Genomic DNA, 21,902 nt, shown 5'->3' on the forward strand with positions numbered 1-21,902 from the left:
ATCATGCTTCATGTCACAGTGCCGTGACACATCCACCCCAGGGAGCTGCTAATGGTTGTATGTGTTATTCAGCACAATCTATTCCGTGCACCTTCTGATTTTTCAGTTTCCCAGTTAGGTGGGCTGCCTTTCTCAATGCATCCCGTTCGTGATAGTTAATTAGCTGCCCATTGTTTCCTTATTGTAACTCAGGTTGACCATGGTAGCAGAGTACCTCAGTCAGCTGATTTGCAGCCTAAAACCATGAATCCTGTAGACTGAGTTTCCACAAAATATCGCTAATTCTCATTGCAGATCCTGGGTGAAAGAATCCCAGGCAAAACTCCCTGAAAACATGGTGAAGTTTGGTGAAGTCTTGCCTTCGATAGTCATTCTGGGTAGTGTCACTCTTAGCTAAAAAGACACCTGGAGTAAGACGCTCCAGTGCCTTTCCCCATGCTGTGGGGCTGAATAATTTAATTCTGAAACTCTCTTGGTGGCAGAACCTGTGTGGTTCTGGATAAAACCATGTGAGGTGAGGGAACAGGGGTTAGATGTACTGAACAGTTGTTGTTAGTCGCGATTCAGTACATTAGGGGTTGCTCTACTTGAAGGAAAAATATTATGGAAGAGGAATTCATTCCATAGAGTGCCAAAGGCATTGTCCATAAGAATTGTGCAGCAATCAGATGGAAGAAGTCACTTCTCTACATTGGTCCTGATGAGAAGTAAGGAAATCCAGTATAACATAGCTTGTTTAGTTTATTAGCATAAACTTCAGCTTGGGATCACTGTGATTACCACCTCAGTGCCCTCTTGTTTGCCTAAGTGGATTGTTCATAGAAACATGTAGGGGAGCGCATCTTGTGGGCACACCTGTTTCAGTGTTGTAGCTTGAACACCTACCTCTCTTACTCTGTCACACTGTCATTAAAAAGAGGGCAACTTGATCCCCAGTCAGCCAAAAACATCTAGTGTGGTTAATTCAGAATCATCTTGTGTTTAAAAAGAAAACTGCATGATTTGCACAAAATGTAATTCAGCGCTAGTGCCTCTCTTTTGTTGGTAGCTGAAACAAGTGCAGACAGGTTTCACATTTTAATTTGCTACTAGTTAGTTATTGCGAACATGGTCTGTGTTTTTTACCGTTGTCCTTTCTAATTTCTACTGATCTGCCAAGGACTAGGAAGGACTTTTTCTATGAAAAAGCCAACGATTTTAATTTTTACTCTTTCAAACACTGAGCCATTAATGCACATTCAGTTTTATGTGCATTTCTAAAATAGTATATGATAGTTGAGCATCTGGAAGTAATACTTTTGTTGGCCTCAAATACTCCAAGTCTCATTCTTTGGCTGTCTATACAAATCAGTTTGGTTTTCTAATTCTCTTGAATTATTTAGGCTTTATGAGAAAAATGTAATCTCACAGACTTTATCATTTACCAACCAAATGGTGAATGTAGAATTCTTGTCTTAGGAGAAATAATGAAAAGTATTAACCTTTTGTGTACAAAATTAGCATAACTCTGAAACATGGTCTAATAGACCTAGCTTTTAGCTGTGCTTTTGACTGCATGAACTACGCAGTTGTAAATTCCAAGATTCTTTGTTTAAACTGATAAAAAAACCAGTTGCATTTTTCAGTATTGCAGAAATGGGTTTAGAATTTTGGTTATTTGATTTCATTGTCTCTCTTTCCTGATAGTCACAAATCTTGAAAGCTTTAGATTCAGATTTCAAGTATTTTTGCCAGGTAACAATGTCTAATATTGTATGTAGACAGATAGATTTGGGAGGGAATTTGGTGTTGTCTTACAGTTTTACAATAGAAGAAGAGGAGATATTCTTTGTGCTGCTGAGAATCAGATAGGATATCTCTACCCCGTGTACTGGAGTGCATCAGAGAGATAACTCCAGGCAAATAAACTTTCACTGCTACAGAACCTCTAGTTACAGTGTTTGATTTAGCATGTGTAAATTAGCTGGCATTGCAATTTAAATGATTCCAGTGATTATCAGCGGTGAGTGCTGCCTAAAATATATTAGGAAGCCTTCTGTCCTTTTGCAATGAAATATTTGTAATACACCTGTTTAATGAGGATGATTCCCTCAAAATAAAATTAAAGTGCAGCAATTAGAATAAAACCAGCAAATAGCTTAAAAAAAAGCCAGAGTAGTAGGTGTTAATGCTTTATTTTGTGTTAATAGTTCTGTGAAGTTAAATTCTGCACAACTGTTTCAAAATTTATGAAATTCATTTCTAAAAGAAACCATTTGGATGATAGACGTGATTATGATTTCTATTGTGTCTGTGCCAAGAAAGCTTTTGTTTTCATACTGCAAAAATTCTTTGATAATAGGTCTTGGGTTTAGCTTTTTGGTTTCTGAAAAGAAATTAATGTCTATTTTAATATGTTCATATTTCATAGAATCATATAATGATACAGTTTGGACTGGCAGTGGCATTATACAACTGAACCATATACTGTTAAAGCAACATAACGCTTGCCAACTGCACCTCTTCTGCATCATCCAATGAGCCTGCATGATAGTACTGTTTATTTTGACTGCATCTTGTACACAGATGTCCTTTTAAAATGTGCTTTATCTCCTGATAGATTTATAAATATTTCCAATTGACAGCCTCTTCACAAATACCCATTTTGGGAGATGTGAGCCAGCATTTCCATAATCGTGTTCAGTCATTCAGATAGCCATCACATTTGAATACAGCGAAGAAAACTGGTCATGCTAAAGCAGAAGCCATAATTGGAAGCAAATGCCAAAAAGATGTTTTCATAATGAGTGCATTGATATTTAAGTAGCTTCCCAGCATTTTAATGGTAAAAAATGTGTCATGATCTGCCATCTCACTTGGCTGATAGCTGGATAAATGCATATATTGTATTGCTTTATAGTAGCACTGGTAACGGCATGCTGCCTGGGATTCTGTATATTTTAGAAGAAATTACTTATTGGCTTTCATAGCCCTGGCAACTAGTATCAGAGCAACTGCTGCTTTGTTGTTTTAGGACTGTTGTCCTGTAATTCCGAAGAACACCTGGGAGCACCACTTATGATACAGGAATGTGGACCTTCAGCGTGTTATAGAGCTCTGGCTGTTGACCCATCTACAGCCCAGCTCAATAAAGTCTACCTTCCGTGTTGAATTACTCTATAGACTAATATGCAGGTCACTCCAAAAGTAATGCCTCCTGTTTATTTACATGGAAACCACAACAGATAAAAAGAGCACAGTAACACTATTTGACAGAGGAAAATCTCAGCTAAAAAATAATACTTTTCATTGTAGTCATCACCATTAGCTATGCATTTTTGCCAGTGATAAGCAAGAGTCTGCATGCCATGCTTATCCAATGTTTACCAGCACAGGTGACCCACTGTTTCACAGCCGCTATGACAGAGTTGTTTTTGGGAAAATGTTGCCTATGCAGTTCATCTTTCATCAGCCTGATCAGATGGAAGTCAAAAGGCACCAAATCCAGACTGTATGGTGAGTGTAGTGGGATAGCCCAGTCAAGATTATTATGATCTTCAAATAGGGATGGGGCCTGGCCTTATCATGTTGCAAGAGAAAGATTGTCTTCTCTGACCTGATTCTGGAAGTTTGAGCCTTCAGCTTAGTGCTGCAGTGCAATGATCAGAGTTGGTAGCTTGTCCAAGTTACAGGAAATCCAGTAGGATCACCCCCTGTCCTGTCTAGAAGACAGTGCACGTCACTTTGCCTACCTAGGGCTGTGTCTTGAGCTTCTTCTTTGATCAGGAATTCACACGTTGCCCCTCCATGGACATACTGATTTGAATCTGGCTTGCAGTGGTAGCACCAAGTCTCATCACCAGTAATTATGGGATCCGAGAAACTGTCATCTTCAGCCTCAAGCTTGTTCAGTAGGTCCAGACTAACTTGCATGCAGGGCTCTTTCTGTTGCCATTTGAGCATTCATAGGTGCCTTCCTGGTACAAACTCCATGATACACCAGTATTGCCATCATCATTTCCAGTGCATTTAAGCCAACATTCAGCTCTTTATACAGTTTGTTGTTTGTAATCTGCTGATTCAAGTGTTCCAGCTGATTAAGGTAGTCTTCATTTTGTGATGTGACAGTCACACGTGGCTGTCCAGAACATGACTTCTCATTCACAGTTCTGTTGCCATTGCTTAAAACACACTACGTCCGACCTTTCTGTGCTCATGTCTACTGGTTTGGTCTCCATGAGTACAGTCATAGAATTATAGAATGGTTTGGGTTGGAAGCAACCTTTAAGATCTAGTTCAGCACCCCTCTGGTCATCTTCGGGGCTGCTCTTTAGGCCCACAGCTCCATGTCCTACTTGTGTTGGGGGCCCCAGAACTGGACGCAGTACTCCAGGTGGGGTTTCACAAGAGCAGAGTACAGGGGCAGAATTGCCTCCCTTGACCTGCTGGTCATGTTTCTCTTGATGCAGCCCAGGATACAGTTGGCTTTCTGGGCTGCAAGTGTACATTGCCATCTCTTGGTGAATCTTTCATCAGCTGACATCCCCAAATAATCTTCTCTGGGCTCCTTTTAAGCAGTTCTCTACCCAGCCTCTATTTGTGCTTGGGATTGCCCAACCCAGTTGCAGGACCTTGCACTTGGCCTTATTGAGCTTAGTGAGGTTGGTATGGGCCCACCCCTCAAGACTGTTTAGGTCCCTCTGAATGCCATCCACTTTCTCTAGTGTGTCAACTGCACTGCTCAGCCTGGTGTTGTCTGCAAGCTTGCTGAGGGTGCACTCAATCCCACTATCCAGATTGCCCACAAAGATGTTAAATAGCACCAGTCCCTTCAGCAGTCCTTGAGAAATGCCGCTTGTTTCTGGTCACCTTTTGGATACTGAGATGCTAACCACAGATCTGAGTGTGACCATCCAGCTAATTCCAGCCAAACAGTTCAGCAGTGAATCAATGAATGTGGGTGGGTGCAAATTTTTCTGGATGGAGGAATTCAATAACACGCTCTTGCTACACACTTTTTTGTCAGACACCATTTGTTAGACTGCCCTTCTGCTACCATCTGTCACATGGCAACTGTATTTAGTGAGATACTGGTGGCAAGGTTCATCCTCTACTGCCATACCTTCAACAGGCAACTCTAACATAGTGGTGTGACAAAATAAAACAGGAAACGTTACTTTTGGAGCAACATTCTGAAATATTATATTCAAAATGTATTCTGAAGCTAAAAAGTCCAAATTCAGATATTTTTTTTCAGCATTTACGTAATTTAAAGTCTTTCTTTACAGGCTTTCAAGGAAATAAATTATTCCCTATACAAGCATCCCACCAGTTCTCAGTTGACAATATAGGTAAATATTCATTGCACTAAACTTAATCGCACTCTATGGAAAAATGTTTGCAACCTGTAATGTTTCTGAGGTGAACTGCAGATTATTTTTAACGTTACAGTTGTGTTTTCTGTAAGGTGACTAATGAAGTAGGGTTCTTTTTTTCTATCTACCTTGTGTATATGTAACCCAGTGTTGATGTACATGTAACATGTAGGGTGCAGAACAGGTTGTTATCACTTCTAAGCTATTTTAGGCAATTCTGGTAATGGGTCAGTTTGCTTGGTGTCCACATCTTAATTGTTAGATGGAATTCTGCTGCCGTTGCAAACCATGCAGAAAAGTTAAAGCAGAACGTTGAAAAACTACACAAGGAGATGAACAAGGCTTACCACATTTTTCAAACTGTTTGGACCATGAGTGATAAAGGAGACAAGAAGTCTTTGTGCTGGAGAAAAGATAACTGAAAGGATGCAAAGAAGGGAATCTGTAAAATAATGAGTAGGAAACATGCAGTGAAGTAGGAAGGGGTTATTAAATGTTTCTTCCATAAGGGGAGAGTATTTGGAAATAGACTAAAAGCTAGAAAGAAGCAGTCTTTTTTCCCAACTTTCATAAGTTGTGGAATGCTGCTGCAGAAGATTATCAGTTAAAAAATAAATAAATAAAATCGACTGGTTTCAACACAGTATTATAAAGGTGGGTCCATTGGTGTAAGTTTTAGAAGAGGCTGTAAAATTTAAATATTGAGTATCTGGTTCTGGTAGTTTGAAGATTTGCTAGGGAACTCACAGTGAAGGCTTGCTATGTTTTTATATTAAGCTAATGATTGTCAGAGATACTGTGCTGTTTTGAATAGTCCTTTGCTTTGATGAAGACCAGTAGTATCACGACATTAGTAAAAAACATTAATGTGTTACAGCAATAACTGGAAAAAAAACAAACTCTACCAGTGCGTGTAGCATGAAATATGAATGGTGTATGTGCAGCCTCGAATGTAGCTGGAATAGTTGGTGGTGTAGATGGCAAGAGAAAGCGGAGCTTCTCTAATTTGTTCTGACTCTTTTATTGTCATATGCTTATTTTAATATGAGCATATATAATTATAATATATTTTAACTACTTCAGTCAACTGTAGCTTCAGTTCCTTGGTATCAATCCATTGCCATTGAGGCTAGAACTTGTAAATAGATGGCTTAGTATGGACAGGTGGTTCATAGTGCAGCTATTGAGATGATGAGTGGGTTTTTTCGGTACGTATCTTCCCATTTGGACATTGAGTAGCTAGAAATAATCTTGAGACTTAAGGAAGAAACCCTGAAACTATTTACTCTGTACAGGAAAATAAAGCTTTAGTAATTGATCTTCCTCATGTATTAAGTAACAGTTATGCTGAATTCCAAGGGAGAAATGCAATCCTCATCATGTGTTTAAAATTCTGGTTCTACCTTCTGTTGAGTGTGGTTATTAGAATATTCTTTTCTTCCCTCTCTGACATAGCAGGAGCATTTTACAGTCCATTTCACCACAGCATCCTGTAGAAAGCTGACACCCTGACCTTGTTTAAACTATGTTGTGCAGTAAAACTGTGCACTTCGCTTTCAGATAAACAGCAAGCTGCATGCGCAGCCCATTCTTCTTATGGAAGAATTAGGATAGTGCCTGTACTGTGAAACTGAACTCATAAATGTGTGATGACAGAATCATACTAGGAACTACTGCAGTTGTAAAAACCTAGTGAGGAATCTTACTAGAACTGCCCATGATATGAATAACTTCAGAAGCATCCTACCAGTCAGACCCTTGCTGTTGCATTGATAAAGGAAGTTGTGGAGGTGTAATCACTAACAATATTGCTGAAACAATAGCACGTCATTTAACAAGAAATTCATTTAATTTATCAGTCATTAAGAAAATTAATATTAACGTAATCTCACTTATAATAGCTGATTGAAATAGGAACTATTGAAGAAATGGGTTGATGGCCTTTTAACTTGCAGTAATTTGTACAGAAACATCTTTTCAGTGGTTACAGGAAGGCTGGATGTTCCAGAGGACAGTGTGATTTTGGCTTAAATATGCAGGTAGTTATCAGCTCAAATATGAGTGTCAGCATCTGATCTTCCTGTGCTTCTGATACTACCAATATGTCTAGCAAGCATTTATTTTTTTATTTCAGATTCAACAGAGAGTTACATCTGCTACCCCTCTTTGCCTTTTTGCTTTTTTCACTTCTCCTCCTTTCTGTAATCTTTATTACCATTTGAATTGTATTTCTATCCAGATAGAAATAAAAACAAACAAAAAAAAACCACTAAATTTTCATCTAGACGGGAGGTCTTCACACTTCCTGAAGACATTTGTTTAAAACAGTGTTGTGACAGCATCTAATGATGCGCACCTGGAGAGTCAAGGCACTACCAAAATTCTGTTGTTCCTCACTGTTCATGTAGGAGCAAAGTAAAACATGGCCCCTACTCATGAGTGTTTACAGTCTCTTTTAAAATGTTCTTCATGATAATGTTATGATGTGCACCTTTCTCTGTACAGCCTTGGGCTACTGCTACCATGCGTAGGTATGTCTTCAGAGGCCTCCAATTTAAATTCTCCCCAGGTTATGCGAACTGAGAACTGCCACCTGGATGCATGGAAAACCTAGCTAGTAGAATAGATGCCATTCAAACTACGAGCACTATCTTATGGTTAACTCACGCTGATACATAACACAGCCATTGGAAGAAATATTTTGGTACTCATTTGCAAAATAGGACTGCCTGCCTTACTGGAACTTCTTTCATATATTGATGGTTTTCTTTGAGATGGGTTGATATAGTTTGATGGCTCTTTCAGTTCAAGTTTGTTGTGTTGAATTTTATGTTTACTTGAAAATCAAACTACTCTTAATTATTGTTAGCTTAATAAAGTGCTGAGAGCAAAGTGGCTTAGGTGTACAGGAATCAAAGCAGCTGTTGAGATAGCTTTGATGTTGAACAGTTTGAGAGGACAGGATGGCAAACAAAGCTGTTAGTGTTCCAGCAGCATTAAAGCTATTGTGATGTGTGGAAAGAAGTTGAAGGGGTAATGGCAAACAAATAGTGAATTGCTGTTTGCTGTTTTGTGTACTGTGCACTTAAAATGTAGGATTTCATTGATGTAAATTAGACCAAGTGTTATTATCTCCTGATTTATTGAAACAAACGTAGTTGGCTTAGAGATTTGAAGACTCTTGTTGCACTTGATGAGAACAGCAGTAGAATATCAGAAGCTGGTAGCCTCCAGTGGGGGTGGAGATGGTTTAAAGGTGCAAAGGGATGTTGAGTAAGTAGAACAGAAATGCTGCAGGACAACAAGCTTGTGGTGAGTGTCTTTACCTGTGGCCAGATAAGGGTAAATGAGGCATTCTTAGTGCTGCTAGGAAAGAAAAGAATCATTATAGCAGCAGCCAGAAACAAAGAAGGAAATTTTAATTTTCTGGTGGTTATTTGGGAGAATAAAGTGTCTAGGAAAGACTTCATCTTTTTTTTTTCTTTTTAATGAGCTGTGTGCTAAAGGCAAGTAGAAGGGTTAATACCTTTAGGCCAAATCATGACCTGCTGTAAATTTAAGAGACTGGCAGAGTGCTGCTGCTTGCAAGGAAGTTCTGCAGATTTATACCAGTGCAGCTTTCGAAGTCAGCTTTTAAAATATATATTTTTCTCAGATAAGTATTACGTGAGTCAGACAACTGAATTGAAAAGCAAGAATACAAGCACCAGGTTACTAATACCCTTGTAATAATAATAATAATATGTATTTTAGCTTTCAGAGAAATTTTGGAAAAAATGCAACAAATAAACAAAAGAATATAATGACCACTCATAAGTAAACCAAGAAGCCAAAACTGACTCCTCAGAGAAACAACCAAAAGAAGAATTTAAAATAAAAGATGAAATAAATAGATCTTGGAGCTGGATCTGAAACACTAGAAACCATTACATAAATATAGGTGTAGATCTTAAAGGCAGTGTAGGATGACATTCTAGTTAGTAGTAGGAGAAAAGTCAAAATGAAAGTGCTGTGAACATCCAAGTGAGACAAAACAACCTACATTTATCCAGCACTTAACATTTTGAAACTGAATGCCATTAAATAAAACAGGAAGTTACATTTATCTTAGGTGCGTGGAAAGAAAAAAAGGAAATGGTGTATTTCTAGGGATTCCTTAGCTATGAGCAAAATATTGTTTTGACTGGGGGACTACATTAAAGTAAAACTGTGACTAAGGGAAGTGCTGGTGATATAAAATAAGAGGACATGGTGCTTTGCCTCTGGATTTAATAAAAAACCATGTACATACCATACAGAGGTTAGATTGGCCCTTTGAAAACAAAGCAATTGGAGTTTGGGACAAATTGAGATAATCAATTTCTTTAAGAGAAGACTTTGGCAAACAATTGATTTTGTCTTTGTGAAGATGCTAAAAGTTGCTTTGAAGATATTTAAAGAAACAGCACTGGTCAAGAGCAAACCCAGGTTGTTTTTACTAACTGGCCTCATCCCGGTGGCTCTGCTCTGTGCAAGCCAAGAGCTGGCATGACAGCAGGCTTTGTGGAGTTAAGGAAAAGTGTCACAGGTCCTCTGCTCTTGGGTCTGACCTAGATTCTGACATCACTAGTTCCCTTCATTGCTGGGACAGCAAGGAAGGCAGGGCCCAAGTCTTCAGAATAGGGACTGTGATAGTGCTCTGTTTTGTGGTGCATTTGTATGTAACCTTAGACAAGTTTATTTTTGGAAGTTCAATATGGTAGGGCTTTTTGTAATTGCCATCTGTGGAATGAAAAGCAATTTAGGCAAAAATAAATAAATAAATTATATATATATATATTTATATATATAAGAAAGTGTAGTCATTATCAAAAGCCATGGAAATAACTTGATGCAAATGTTCCATGTACAATAGAAGGGCCAGACTTGACTGTCATGCATGTTGCACAGTAACAGATTTTACTTAAGTACCATGGGATGCCCACACTGCGCCTGAAATTAGAATCTGTCCCAAAAATGGATTATTGGGATACAAAAGAAGCAGTGATGAGGAAAATCAAATGTTACTGAGCTTTTCCTAACCCTTAGCATGTGAAATTTGGCTCTTGGCCTTGTTCCTAATCTTGGACATTTATTGGAAAGAATCAGCAGTAAAAATAATGACAGTATAAAATATCACTCTTCTGTAAGAATCACATCAAATTGAGAGAAAAGAAGTTATTCTTTCACCACCAGTTGCTCAGAGCACCTAGCAGTTTTTTAATACCTAAATATTATCTGTATTACCTGAAATAACAGTGGCTGCATTACCAAGGGGGATTTCCCTGAGGTGTTGTTATCTCAGGTGTTGGTAGCATTAGAGCTCTGGTGTTGTGGAAACTATGAGCAGCCGAAATCTTTTCATTTTCCCCCATATTTAGGTTTTGTCTTTTGTTCTTGTCAAGTTGGAGAGGAGGTAAATGGAAGTTGAAGAGAAACGATGATTAATCTGGGACAATCACATGCAGCATTCATTTATATTCAAAATTTTGCCTTGCAGCAGCTTGACAGCTCCAGGTGGCTAATAAGGCAAAGGCTGCAGAGCTTGTCTCCTTATTAAATGATGTATTTATGACCCTTGTCTCTTATCTTTAGATCACAGCGCTCCAAGAGAAGTTGGTATGGCTGTCCCATGGTCATCTCCAGAATATCACTTGCCAGGTAAGAAGCTTCCCTTAGGGATGGCAGATAGGATTTTTAAACTTCATGGGATGGTGAGGCATGTGGTAAACCCAGCTCCCATGCACTGTCATGAGCCAGAGCTGAAGAAGTCCCCACAGCACTCCAGTTAGAAATCCTATTGTGAATTAAAGCTTCTCTGGGGTTGAAAAGCAGCTGCACCAGGGTTTCGGTCATTCTGGATTAAGGGACATTTTTTGGAATGCCAGAGTGCGAGGGAGCGGCTGGTATTTTGAAGTGTGTAGTGTTACTAATGTTCTCCATGGAAATCATAGTATTGGTACTGAAGGTGAGGCCTCTTAAATAAATGACAGGTACAAAGTACAAGACTAATTTCTTTGAAGAAATAGAGTGTTATGTTTAATTATTATACATCTCTTTTACTGTTTCTCAGCTGGATGGAGTTTATCATTCAACACAAAAGATTCTAATTTATTGCAACTAAAGGGCTAATTATGAAGACAAATTCTATTCAACATCTTAGCAAAGGCTAAAATCACAAAAATGGTCACTGCAAATGTTTTTCTAATCTACGACTTCTCAGTGACTTTGAGAAAAATACCCTCGTGTTAGTCATACTTCTGGGACCAACTATAAATCTTTACCGCTCACAAGTGAAGCAATAAAATTTCAATGGCAAAATGTTTGCAGTCATAAAAATGTGAAAAATATGCCACTGTTCAGGGACTAAAAGCTGTCCCAGGGAATGCTCTCAAGTATTTGAATATTTGTTGTGCTGCCTGATTTTTAGATATTATCTTTATTCAGGATTTTACTTTTTGAATATTGTTTTAACTAACCCTCTGTCTGCCAAACATCCTGAAAATAGAAATATTCAATTTATCACTTGTTAGCTAGATGAATGGAAGTATAAGGCAAGTGGTTCTGAATAAGCTGCTTTTTAGGATTACATATCAAAGTATGCCCTTGCACAAAAAATTTTCAGTATAAAAATATGTTTTTACTTTATATATATATATATATATATATATATATAAACATTCTAAAATCTCATTTATTGGAAGCTGTAGTAATTTCATCAGGAAAATCATGCTTTAGCTTAAACAAAACAAATAATGCAGGATGTAACACCAAGTGAAACTCAAATGCTGTGTATTAGCAAAAAAATATGTTCCAGATCTCACTACCTCCTTTCCAGTTCTAATTTGACGCAGGGACACCCAGAATGTAAGAAGTCTTAACCATGCAGATAATTAGTATGCTGGTGTTTAACAAATACTCAGGATGCTAAAGGGAAATCTTCATACTGATACTTTGCTTTCATTCCTTTGCCATTTCAAATTAGCTGAAAGGTTATTGAGGCCAAGTCTCTAGTTCGAAATATTCTACCATCTAGGCAATTTTAATAAGTTTTTGAAATTGTATTATATTGCTGTTGATGCAGCAAAGGATTAGCTTTGGAGATTGTGTTTGTTTGATATTCTGACTACTGACTATGGTGGTGGACATGGAGGTTGCCATCATCTTTGCTTTGTTGTGAGGTCCTTCACGTTCATGTCCTTTGTAGTCACAGAAATCTTTGTGTATACAGGATAAATAAATTCTTTCATCATCGGAGACAATAAGAAAAGGGGATTGGAAAATACTAACCTGTCATTAATTACAGTTCTCTGCTCCATCATGACAGTACAATGCAATCTGGATTTTTTTTCTGCACACCTGTAAGTGTGTAGAAAATGTGCCCCAAGACTCCAATGGTGGAATAGCTGAAATTTTATTCTCTCCAGCAGTCTTGATGCATACATGATAATTTAAACCTTGTTTGTCTTTAGAATTATTTCTTCTCTGTTCCTGTACTTTGTCCTCATATTTATCTAATGCACATATTCTCAATAACACTTTCTTACCCTAGTAAGTCTTGCAAGGTTGGGAAAGCGAGACACACTAGCTAGCTTTCTCTTCTACCACTGGCTTTATTTTTCTTTCTATTCTGTCTTTCACTGCACATAAATACTTAAATATATTTAACACGTCTGCAAGCCCAGAACCCAAGTTTTATCAATAACCATTGCTATGTTTATGATCAGTAGTGTTTAGTAATATGGGCATTGTAGCAGAGCTCACCTAATTCTGGCCCTAACAAACCTGGGTCTGGGTTGAACTGATAGGCCTTTTTATTCTGTCTCTCTTTGAAATAAAAAGTGGGGGGTGTTAGTGATGGGCTGTTCAAAGCAAGAGATGCTTGCCATAGAAACCATGTAGTGAACTGGAAAGCATAAGTGAACCCAAGTCACAAATCTGTGCAAGGTGCATGTTATGTTGTAGCTTGGCTTAAAATATAAATTAAAAAAGTCTGGTCACACCTGCTGGTTGAGGTTGCATATTTTAATGGTTTTGGACTGCTTAGTTTGTTTTTAATTTACTTATCTTCACTCAGCTCAGTTAAATGCATGTTCTTTCCAGGAAAACCCTCAGCTAAGCCATGGTTTGTAGTTTGCAGTTCAGTTCATCAGAAGGCCAAGCCTAACTTGTAGCATGCAGTTCTACATGAGATGTCTGCAGTAGGTTGTTAATATGTTTAGGGTTCTTAGTTCACATCAGTTTGGCTTGGAGTACAACGGAAAGCTGCTCTGTTGCAGCACTCCAGTTGTGGGATTCATCCCACCATGTTTCAGTAATGGCAACTGAATCATAGCTTGCCTGCCACACAGTGGCTTCCTGTTTCTCCTACTTGTTGCTCATGCTTTGTGCATTGGTGTAGATGCACTTCAGCTGAGCCATTGTCCTCACCACCCTAACCCCAGCATTATCCCCCACGGCTCATCTCTAGCGAGCCTTTGTTTTATCCCCTTCTCCCTTCATACCTACTTCAAAGCTCTCTCAAGGAGCCCTGCCAGCTTGTGGGCTAGTAAAATCCTTTCCCCTTTGATACAGGTGAGACCCATCCATAGCCATCAGACCAGGTGCTGAGTACACTGCCTCAGGGTTGAAAAAGCCAAAATTCCTGCAATGGCTTTCAGCCATGTATTTATCAGATGGGTTTTATGATCCTCTCTGCATCTTTCCCTGCCACCCTAGGGATGAAGGATGACCCCACCTGTACTGCTACCAGAGTGGTTAGTCCATGGACTTTCTGTGTCCAGTTTCAAGCAGAGCTTCCTTGTGGCAGTGTGGAAAAATCTGATTGTTATTAAAGAGGTCTTAAAAGGCATGGCCTTCCAGCCACTGCTGAAAATAGAAGCTGCTTTTCTGTGGAGGTGCTACATAATTTTCCTGTCAATTCGCAAATGATTTGCCTTCAGCATTTCTCTAATTTGCCATGCGGTTCAGTGCCAGTATGCTGTGAAAAATAACTGATACCTAGTTTTTACCTATTCAGGACTGGAGCTGCACTTCCTCTGGGGGCTGACTACCTGAAAACAACAAAGATCCCTCTGGCAGGAGAATCCTAGAAGCAGCAATTAAGTAAGCCTCCTGATAAGGCTTTGCTAAATTCCAATGTTTTTGAAGCAGAGTGACAACTTCTGCAGTTGATTGGAGGGAATCAGGAGAGTGCAGTGAGGGAGCTGACTCTTGCCTGCAGCTGTCACTACTTCTCTGAGTAGTAGGCTGAGGTGTGTGAGGGGCTGGGGCAGTGGAGATCCCCACAGGGAGGCAGCAACCACCATCAGGTCTTGCATCTTGATGCTAAAGCATTTTCATGGCAGATTGAATCTGTAGGGAGTTGAGATAACAGATTTATCCTAAAAAAACTTGCAGCTTCATTAAAAGCATTTCACTGCTATGAGAGATGGTATGAGGTCAGGTGTCTAGTCTATCATGCTTCTGAGTTTTCCTCTGTATCACAGTGATTTCGGTTGACAAAATTTGATTGTGGAAATCAGATTATTTTAATGGAAAAATATGTTTTGTCTTAGTTTTGTACTTCAGCTCAACTGAAACTTTTCTAAACTTCCCCTTCAGTTCAGGTGGGGTGTGTCATAGGATTACTAACAGGAAGCATTATACCAGGCTAATTTTATTTGGAGAAAGAAGTGTTCTTTCTCATTTAAAAGGGAGGAAAAAAGTCAGAAAGTAAATCCTGAGGATGTTCTCATTATTCATGAAAAATGTTACTGAAATCAATCTCGTAGGGACTGGCCAAACATCAAAGTGCATATCCATAGCTGCAGAAGGAATTATTTCAGGCTAGCAGAAATTTACTCAAAACATCTGGTCCTTTCATTAGCATGCTGAGTTCCTATCATCTTTGCTTGTTCATTCTGCCAGACTACAACAGGAGCAAGAGGGATTGTCACTTATGAAGGTTCAACCAGGACTAACAAGCAGAAGGTTTAACTAACAGTTGTGCTAGTCACAATGAGATCACAGCTGGTTCAGTCCCTCTTTCTTTTTATTGCACCTTCGACTTCAGCATTACAACATTTCAACTATTTCCTGCTTTTATTTCCACATATTCATGTCCGTGACTGAACTTAAGAGCGACATATATGTGTTTCTGCCATGTAGGGTTGGATGCCACTTTCTCATTTAAGGCAAAGGGGAAATGAAAGAAAATTAACTGCAGAAATAGAGGGCTTTACTGAATAACAGATCTCTGCCAGTGCGCTCCGGGGAAGTTACAAGGGAACAAAATGGGCCGAGCCAGGCAGCAATCAAGATCTGTATGTCTGCTGACCACTCATTTTGTATCTGCACCTGAGTCATTTAACTCCCTCTGGGTTGAGACCTCATTTGCTGTAAAACTGCAAAGCTTCTTACGTTTATTGTACACATGTCTACCTACCTTTCCTCTGGAATCTGTCGAGCTGGTGAATGGACTCAGCATTACCCCTCTGAATTTGAAGGTACAAAGTACATCTTGTACATCTTGGGCTTTGAAAATTAAAATCTTTTACCAGGGTGAAATAATTTTGTCTTACCTGCCACATTACTGTTCTTGAGAATAACACCTGTCTCATTTTGAGTAGGGGCATCTCAGTGTGACCTTAAATGAACACAGATGAAAAAATGGTTGCCAGCAAGCACAAAGACAGCTTTTGTTGTTCAGCAGAAAGACAAGGTTGTGTTACGCTTACGCCTGTTTTCTTTCACAGCTCTGTCAGTCAGGAATACAATTTCAGAACCCTTCCATATGGTAGATGTTCAGATTCATTTTTCTCAAGGCTTCCATAGGCTTTAGGTTACTTCTCTGATAAGAAACAGTCTTGAAGATGAAATATTATGTTAGGCTAATTCACATGTCTGTTGTAGTAAGAAAATCTGTATTTAATGCCTCTTGTTTTTTTATTACCAGTTTTTACAGTACAATTTGATTTTTTTTTTTTTTACCTTCCTGAATACCTGTATTTACTGTGAATTGTTTTGCTCTGAACTATTGTTCTGTCAGTCTGAAGGAAGGGCTAAAAGGAGATGCTGGTGTAAGTGGGGTAGACTGTGATTCTTAGGCTGAATATTGATGTTACAAATGCAAAATCAACTGTGCAAGGTTTGTGGGTGACACCCTACAATTCTGAATGTTCTTAACCTATTGCTGTTGTAGTAGGTAATTAAGGTAGATATGAGGCTTTTCTGGGTTGAGGGAAATTTCTTTCATTGCCCTTCCCAGAGATTACTGCTTTTGGAAGTGAATGTTGAGATGTACTGGAGCTGGAAGGGTTCTGTAAACCTGGATTATGGTATCATATTTAGTAAATAAATAAAAAACATCCCATCCAAGCAAAAAAAAAAAAAAACAACAAACAAACAAACAAAAAAAAACAACAAAACAACCCACCACCACCACCAAAATAGCCAAGTGGTAAATATATTACAGTATATATGACAGCTGGTGGTGCGAACGCATTGCTAGGACTTCTTCTCTAGAGCACATCCTTAGTAATTTTGGAGGGGGTTCTACAGTATGGCATGCAAAGTGAACAAAGTGCCAGACTGTGTTTAATTTCTTCTCCATATGATCTGTGTGAATTAGTGGAACAATCGACTGCCCCAGCATCCCTTTCCAACTGCAGATTTCTTGCTCCCAGTGGTCTCTCTGAAACATGCAACAGCAATGAAACAGAAGTTGCTAAAGCCGCTAATTAGAATTGTAATTAACAGATTAGGGATGTGTCAGGATTCCTTTCCACATGTGAGTTTTGTCCAGGGTATTTCAGCTATAGTTTCTGTTCGTATTAGATTCAGCATTAACCTCATCAGATTTCACCTAAAGGAGAAGCCATGTTCTCTGTTGAATTAACAGTGAAGCGTTTTTTACATGTGGCTATAGGGCTACATGTAATCTTCAGGGGAATTGGCTGATGAGAGTTACATCTGCTTCAGCTGTTTCTGCTGATGGAAAAGATGGAAGTTCAGGGCTCATACAGTGAATCTGTGCAAGAGAGAAAAGTAGCTACTGAAGGAAAAGAATCATGGAATGGCTTGGGTTGAAAGGGATGTCTCCAGTCTTGGCCAAGGGCAGGTGAGTTTGTTCTTCAGGGAGAGCAAGATTTTTAGCAGGAGAAGGACATAAACAGAAGTCCAGGGAAAGAAATTTTGAGTAGTTTGACAAAGTCTATGAGGCAACCTGTTTCTTTGGGAATTCACAGCCACTTGAACAAAGTTTTAAGGGAATGAAATCACTGATTTTAACCCAGAAGTACTGGTAGCAGGAGAACTGGATGCTTCAGTGGCTTGAGAGGTACCTGGGAGATGGGGACTCCTAGGAAGACGCAATACTTGGATTTGGGTACAATTCTGGGAGGAGGAGATGCTGATCCTTAACAGAATGACAGACAGCTCACTGATAAATTGAGTTAGAGAGTAATAGCATGCTACTTTAAAAAATAAATAAATGAGGTGGTATGCTGCATAAGTCTTGGCTAAAGAGCTTGGCTGTAGGAAGAGAAAATTTAAGTGACGGCTAACATATAGGTTGTTACTGAAGTCTGTTGTTCAAAGTTAACTGCTTTCTTTTTTTCAATGTAACCCAAACGACAATCTTGGCAAGTTTAGAAAGGTAATGAAGTATTCACACAGTATCTTTGCCTTTCTTATATTTCTAAAACATGCATTTGAATAGTATAATTTTGAATTCAGCCAAGGCGGGATTGAAGTCTAATTAACGTGTTATTTGTTTGATGTTTGGGAAGGTTTGGCAAAAAGATGCCTCAGGAAAAGACTGCACCAAATATGCTTGTGATTCTCAAACCCAAATCAGAGCAGACGTAGCAGGGCTACGGTGGAATGACAGGAAAGCTTCCTTCCTGCTACTGTGGGAAAGATTGTGGTATCTCTGCTACTGATTTTCCTTGCTGAGAGCTTTCGGCAGCACAGACAGAACTGTGGCAGTTTGTCACCAGCACAGGGTGACTGTGAGCTAAGTAAGTAATCAAGATCCAGATTCATCATTCTCAGTTGTGAACCAATCCTAATCATGTCTTTTCCAAAAGGCTAATTGGAGTGGGAAAAAGCCTTCTCATCATTGTGTGTGTTGGCTCAAATATGAAGTAAACATGGCAGTGGGGTGAGCCTGATTTTTTTTTTATTTTTTTTATTTTATTTTTTTTTCCCTTTGTAGCTGCATCTCTTCTAGGTTCAGAAGGTGACATTCTTTCAACTTTGAGACCTCTGCTCGTAAAGTTGTATCTTTCCATACTGCCATCTAAAGATCTGGATCATTGCTTTGCTGGCTGTGTGATAGTGTAATCTTTGTGAGATTATAACTGTTGTCTTCTGTAGAAGCATGGTGCTTCTAGTAGCGCCTCAAATAACTTAGTTCATCTATCGATTTTCTACTATTTCAGTGTTAAGTGCTTGCTGTTACAGTTTGGACTGCTAGCGTAACTTAAGAGCCAAAGCTGAAAGGTACACAACATAATACTGCTGAAGTTGGAGTGCTTAAGTAGAGATGGAAGCTTTACTGCTTCAGTAACTAAGCAGAGGTATTTCTTAGACTAAAAATACTGTGTTGAACATCAGGAAGTCAAGTTATATCAGCTTAATATTAAATTAATGTTCTTTCATATATATCATTATCTTCTACCATGAGACATGCAGCTGTTCACACAATCTGCACCCAGTCAGTGGTTTGTGACATATCTTCAGCAAGTGTTTTATAAAAAAAACACCGCAGTGTCTAATCTTGTAGTCATCAATTTATAATCTCTAAGTGTATTTCTTAATAAATGTATTCCTTCATAAACTGTATTCCAGCAGAGCGGTGTTTATGTCCTGATAATTACCCTCACTTAATGCTCCTCTGTGACCTTTATGCATGTAAGGAGCAATGAAAATGCACTTGGGACTTGTAAATGTCATGGTCAAGTTTAATTTTTCATGATTGTGAGAAGCTATGATGGAAGATAATGAAATAATTTCTTATCCTGGAAATTCTGTTAAGGTTATACACACTCTGTTTTACCTATGTTAAAATGCCTTCGAGTCACTTTAAGTCATCTATTTTGAGATACTGGGATTCTTCCTTTGCTGGAACGTGAATGCAGTGACAGAATTTGTAGCAATCTTTCTTGGGTTCCCATTTGCCTTCAATTTTCTGACCCATATGTACATCAATAACAATATTTTTGAAAGCTTGTATTAAGATTGGTTATTTTCAGGTCAGACATCTGGACAGGTGAGTATTTTTTTTCCTAAGATGCCAACTAGAACAGGTTTTGAAAATTACACTACTCTTTGCCAGAACACTGATTATACTGAATAGCATACATCAAGGCTACTTGGTATTCTTAGTCACTGACAGTAAGTCAGAACATTTTCTGTAGGCAATCCTGTGTTTTCATCTTTCTGAGACCTGGGGAAAAAGAAAGGTCATGTTCACATGGAGAAATTCTGCTCCCACCACACAATGTGAGTTAACTTCACCAGTTAGAAATGTGCTAACAGCTTGGAGTATCTTACGTTCCTTGCTAGTTTTTTTGTTTGTTTGTCTTGGTTTGTTTTTTGTTAGTTTCTTTTTTTTCTGTTGCTTTTGGCTTCGTTCACAATAGAATAACCAAATGGAAAGTTTTATTTTTAGGGATTATACTTTTCTCAGACTAGTCACAATTATATAAGTATTGAGACAAATTTTCTTCTTTACGCTCTTTGAATGTGATCGGCATCGGTGTGACTGTTAGCAAAGTGACACCCACTGGCTCCTGAATTAAAAAGTCTATTCTTAGTAGAAGAAGCAGTTATTTATTCAGAGGGTGAGCCATTACCAACTGCAGTTGTGTATTTTTGTTTTTTTTTTCTACGTAAATGTAAGAACTGTGAACTAAAGGCTCATTGAACATAGAATGTCGAGTATGGAGGAAACTGTGAAGTTATCAAATACAGTGCAGAAGAGCAGGAAATGACAAGAGCTTAGAAGAGAGATGGCATCATGGAACGGATCATTTATCAGAAACAAATATTTGTCGGCTTTTCACAAATATTTCTTAGAGCTTTAGAGGCAGTTTTTCTTGCTTTTGTTAAGGCTCCAAATTCTTAGTTACATCTTATCAGTTACAGTTGCTTAGTTGCAATTAAATTGCTGCAAAGGAGGCGAGTTTTAATTGTAGCATCATCAGCCTGATTTCCAGGGAGGTGCAGACACTTTATGTTGCAGAGACTCAGGTGTTTCAGTGGGACCTACCAGAAAGTGCAATAACTGGTATGAATAAGCATGGTGGAGTTTGGTCCTAAATTAATGCCTGTTGCAGCCTAGAGCATTTGTTTGTATTACCAACCTAAGCTATTGCTTCTAAGGGACTCTTTTGCGCATTGATTGCAAAGATTTATTTTAAACAAATCTCCTCTGATAGTCATTGCAAATCACTGCTTTAACTTTTAATTATTGTCTAGGCAACTGTTTTTGTGAATTACGAGTATATTCAATGTCACAAGTGTTTTCTTTCTTCTGCATTCCTTGAAGTTGCTTACAGATACAGGGTGTCTAAGGTTCACTTAATCTGAGAAATAAGAAACCTGGGAAGGACATAAGATAATTAAGTTGATAGTTTAGTGAGAGGGATGCAGAAAGTTCTGTCAATAAAATCATTCAAATTACATACGGATGGGTACATTGACTCCAGACCATCTACTGCTTTTTTTTTTTTTCTTGATGCTGTTTTTGAAGTAGCTTTTCTTGTTCTCTTTTCAAGAGAGACATTTTTGCAGGAAAATGCACACAAAGACAGTGCTTTTAACCTAGAATGTTAGTTTGATTCAATCAGTATGATTTTGAGGATAAAAATTTGCAAAACTGAAGAGTCTGGGTGAGGTTTTTCCTTCATAGATCCATGTTAAATTCTGTTGTGTTTATTACAGACTAGCTTTAGAGTTAAGGTTTGAAGGCTTGCTAAGATCTGTTTTTAATAGGATGGGGAGGATTTCAGGTCTGACACGGATGTTAATACACATAGGTATTATGCAGGTCGCTCTGAAAATAATACCTCCTCGTTATTTCCATGGAAATTGCAACAGATACAAATAGCACAATAACACTATTTGATAGAGTAAATTTTCACATACAGAACACTATTTTTCAACATAGTAATCACCATTAGTGATGCATTTTCACCAGCCATGAACAAGAACTGCATACCACACTCATCAAAATCTGCACCGAAGGAGGCAAACCACTGTTGCTGTCATCACTGCTGAGGCACACCACCCACTGCCTCTCTGTGCTCATATCCACTGTTTAGTCACCATAAACATTCAGCAAGCATCATTTAATGCAAATAGGTGCCATTTTTTTCTGCACTGAAAGAATTCAGTTCCACTCCTTTGCTTCATACGTTCTTCCATGCTCCCTGGTATCAGTCCTGGGAATTATTGTTTCTAGAGAGTATCTGCTTCATTTGTGCAACATGCATACCTGCATCTCCCCTGCTTTCACGAGCTCTTGGCAAGTCTGGCATTTTG

The 21,902-nt window shown here is 38.6% G+C and overlaps 1 protein-coding gene across 3 annotated transcripts in view; it reads left to right on the forward strand.

The window, feature by feature from the left end:
* Positions 1–21,902, forward strand: part of LOC140253683 (uncharacterized) — a 228,630-nt gene that overhangs the window by 107,940 nt on the left and 98,788 nt on the right. For all 3 annotated transcript variants that reach the window (XR_011903946.1, XM_072339421.1, XM_072339420.1), the window contains exon 5: positions 10,968–11,033. The gene's annotated coding sequence lies outside the window, so the exon portion shown is untranslated. The remainder of the gene's footprint in view (positions 1–10,967; positions 11,034–21,902) is intronic.

The sequence above is a fragment of the Excalfactoria chinensis genome, chromosome 6 (genome assembly GCF_039878825.1).
Source record: "Excalfactoria chinensis isolate bCotChi1 chromosome 6, bCotChi1.hap2, whole genome shotgun sequence".
Taxonomy (NCBI): domain Eukaryota; kingdom Metazoa; phylum Chordata; class Aves; order Galliformes; family Phasianidae; genus Excalfactoria; species Excalfactoria chinensis.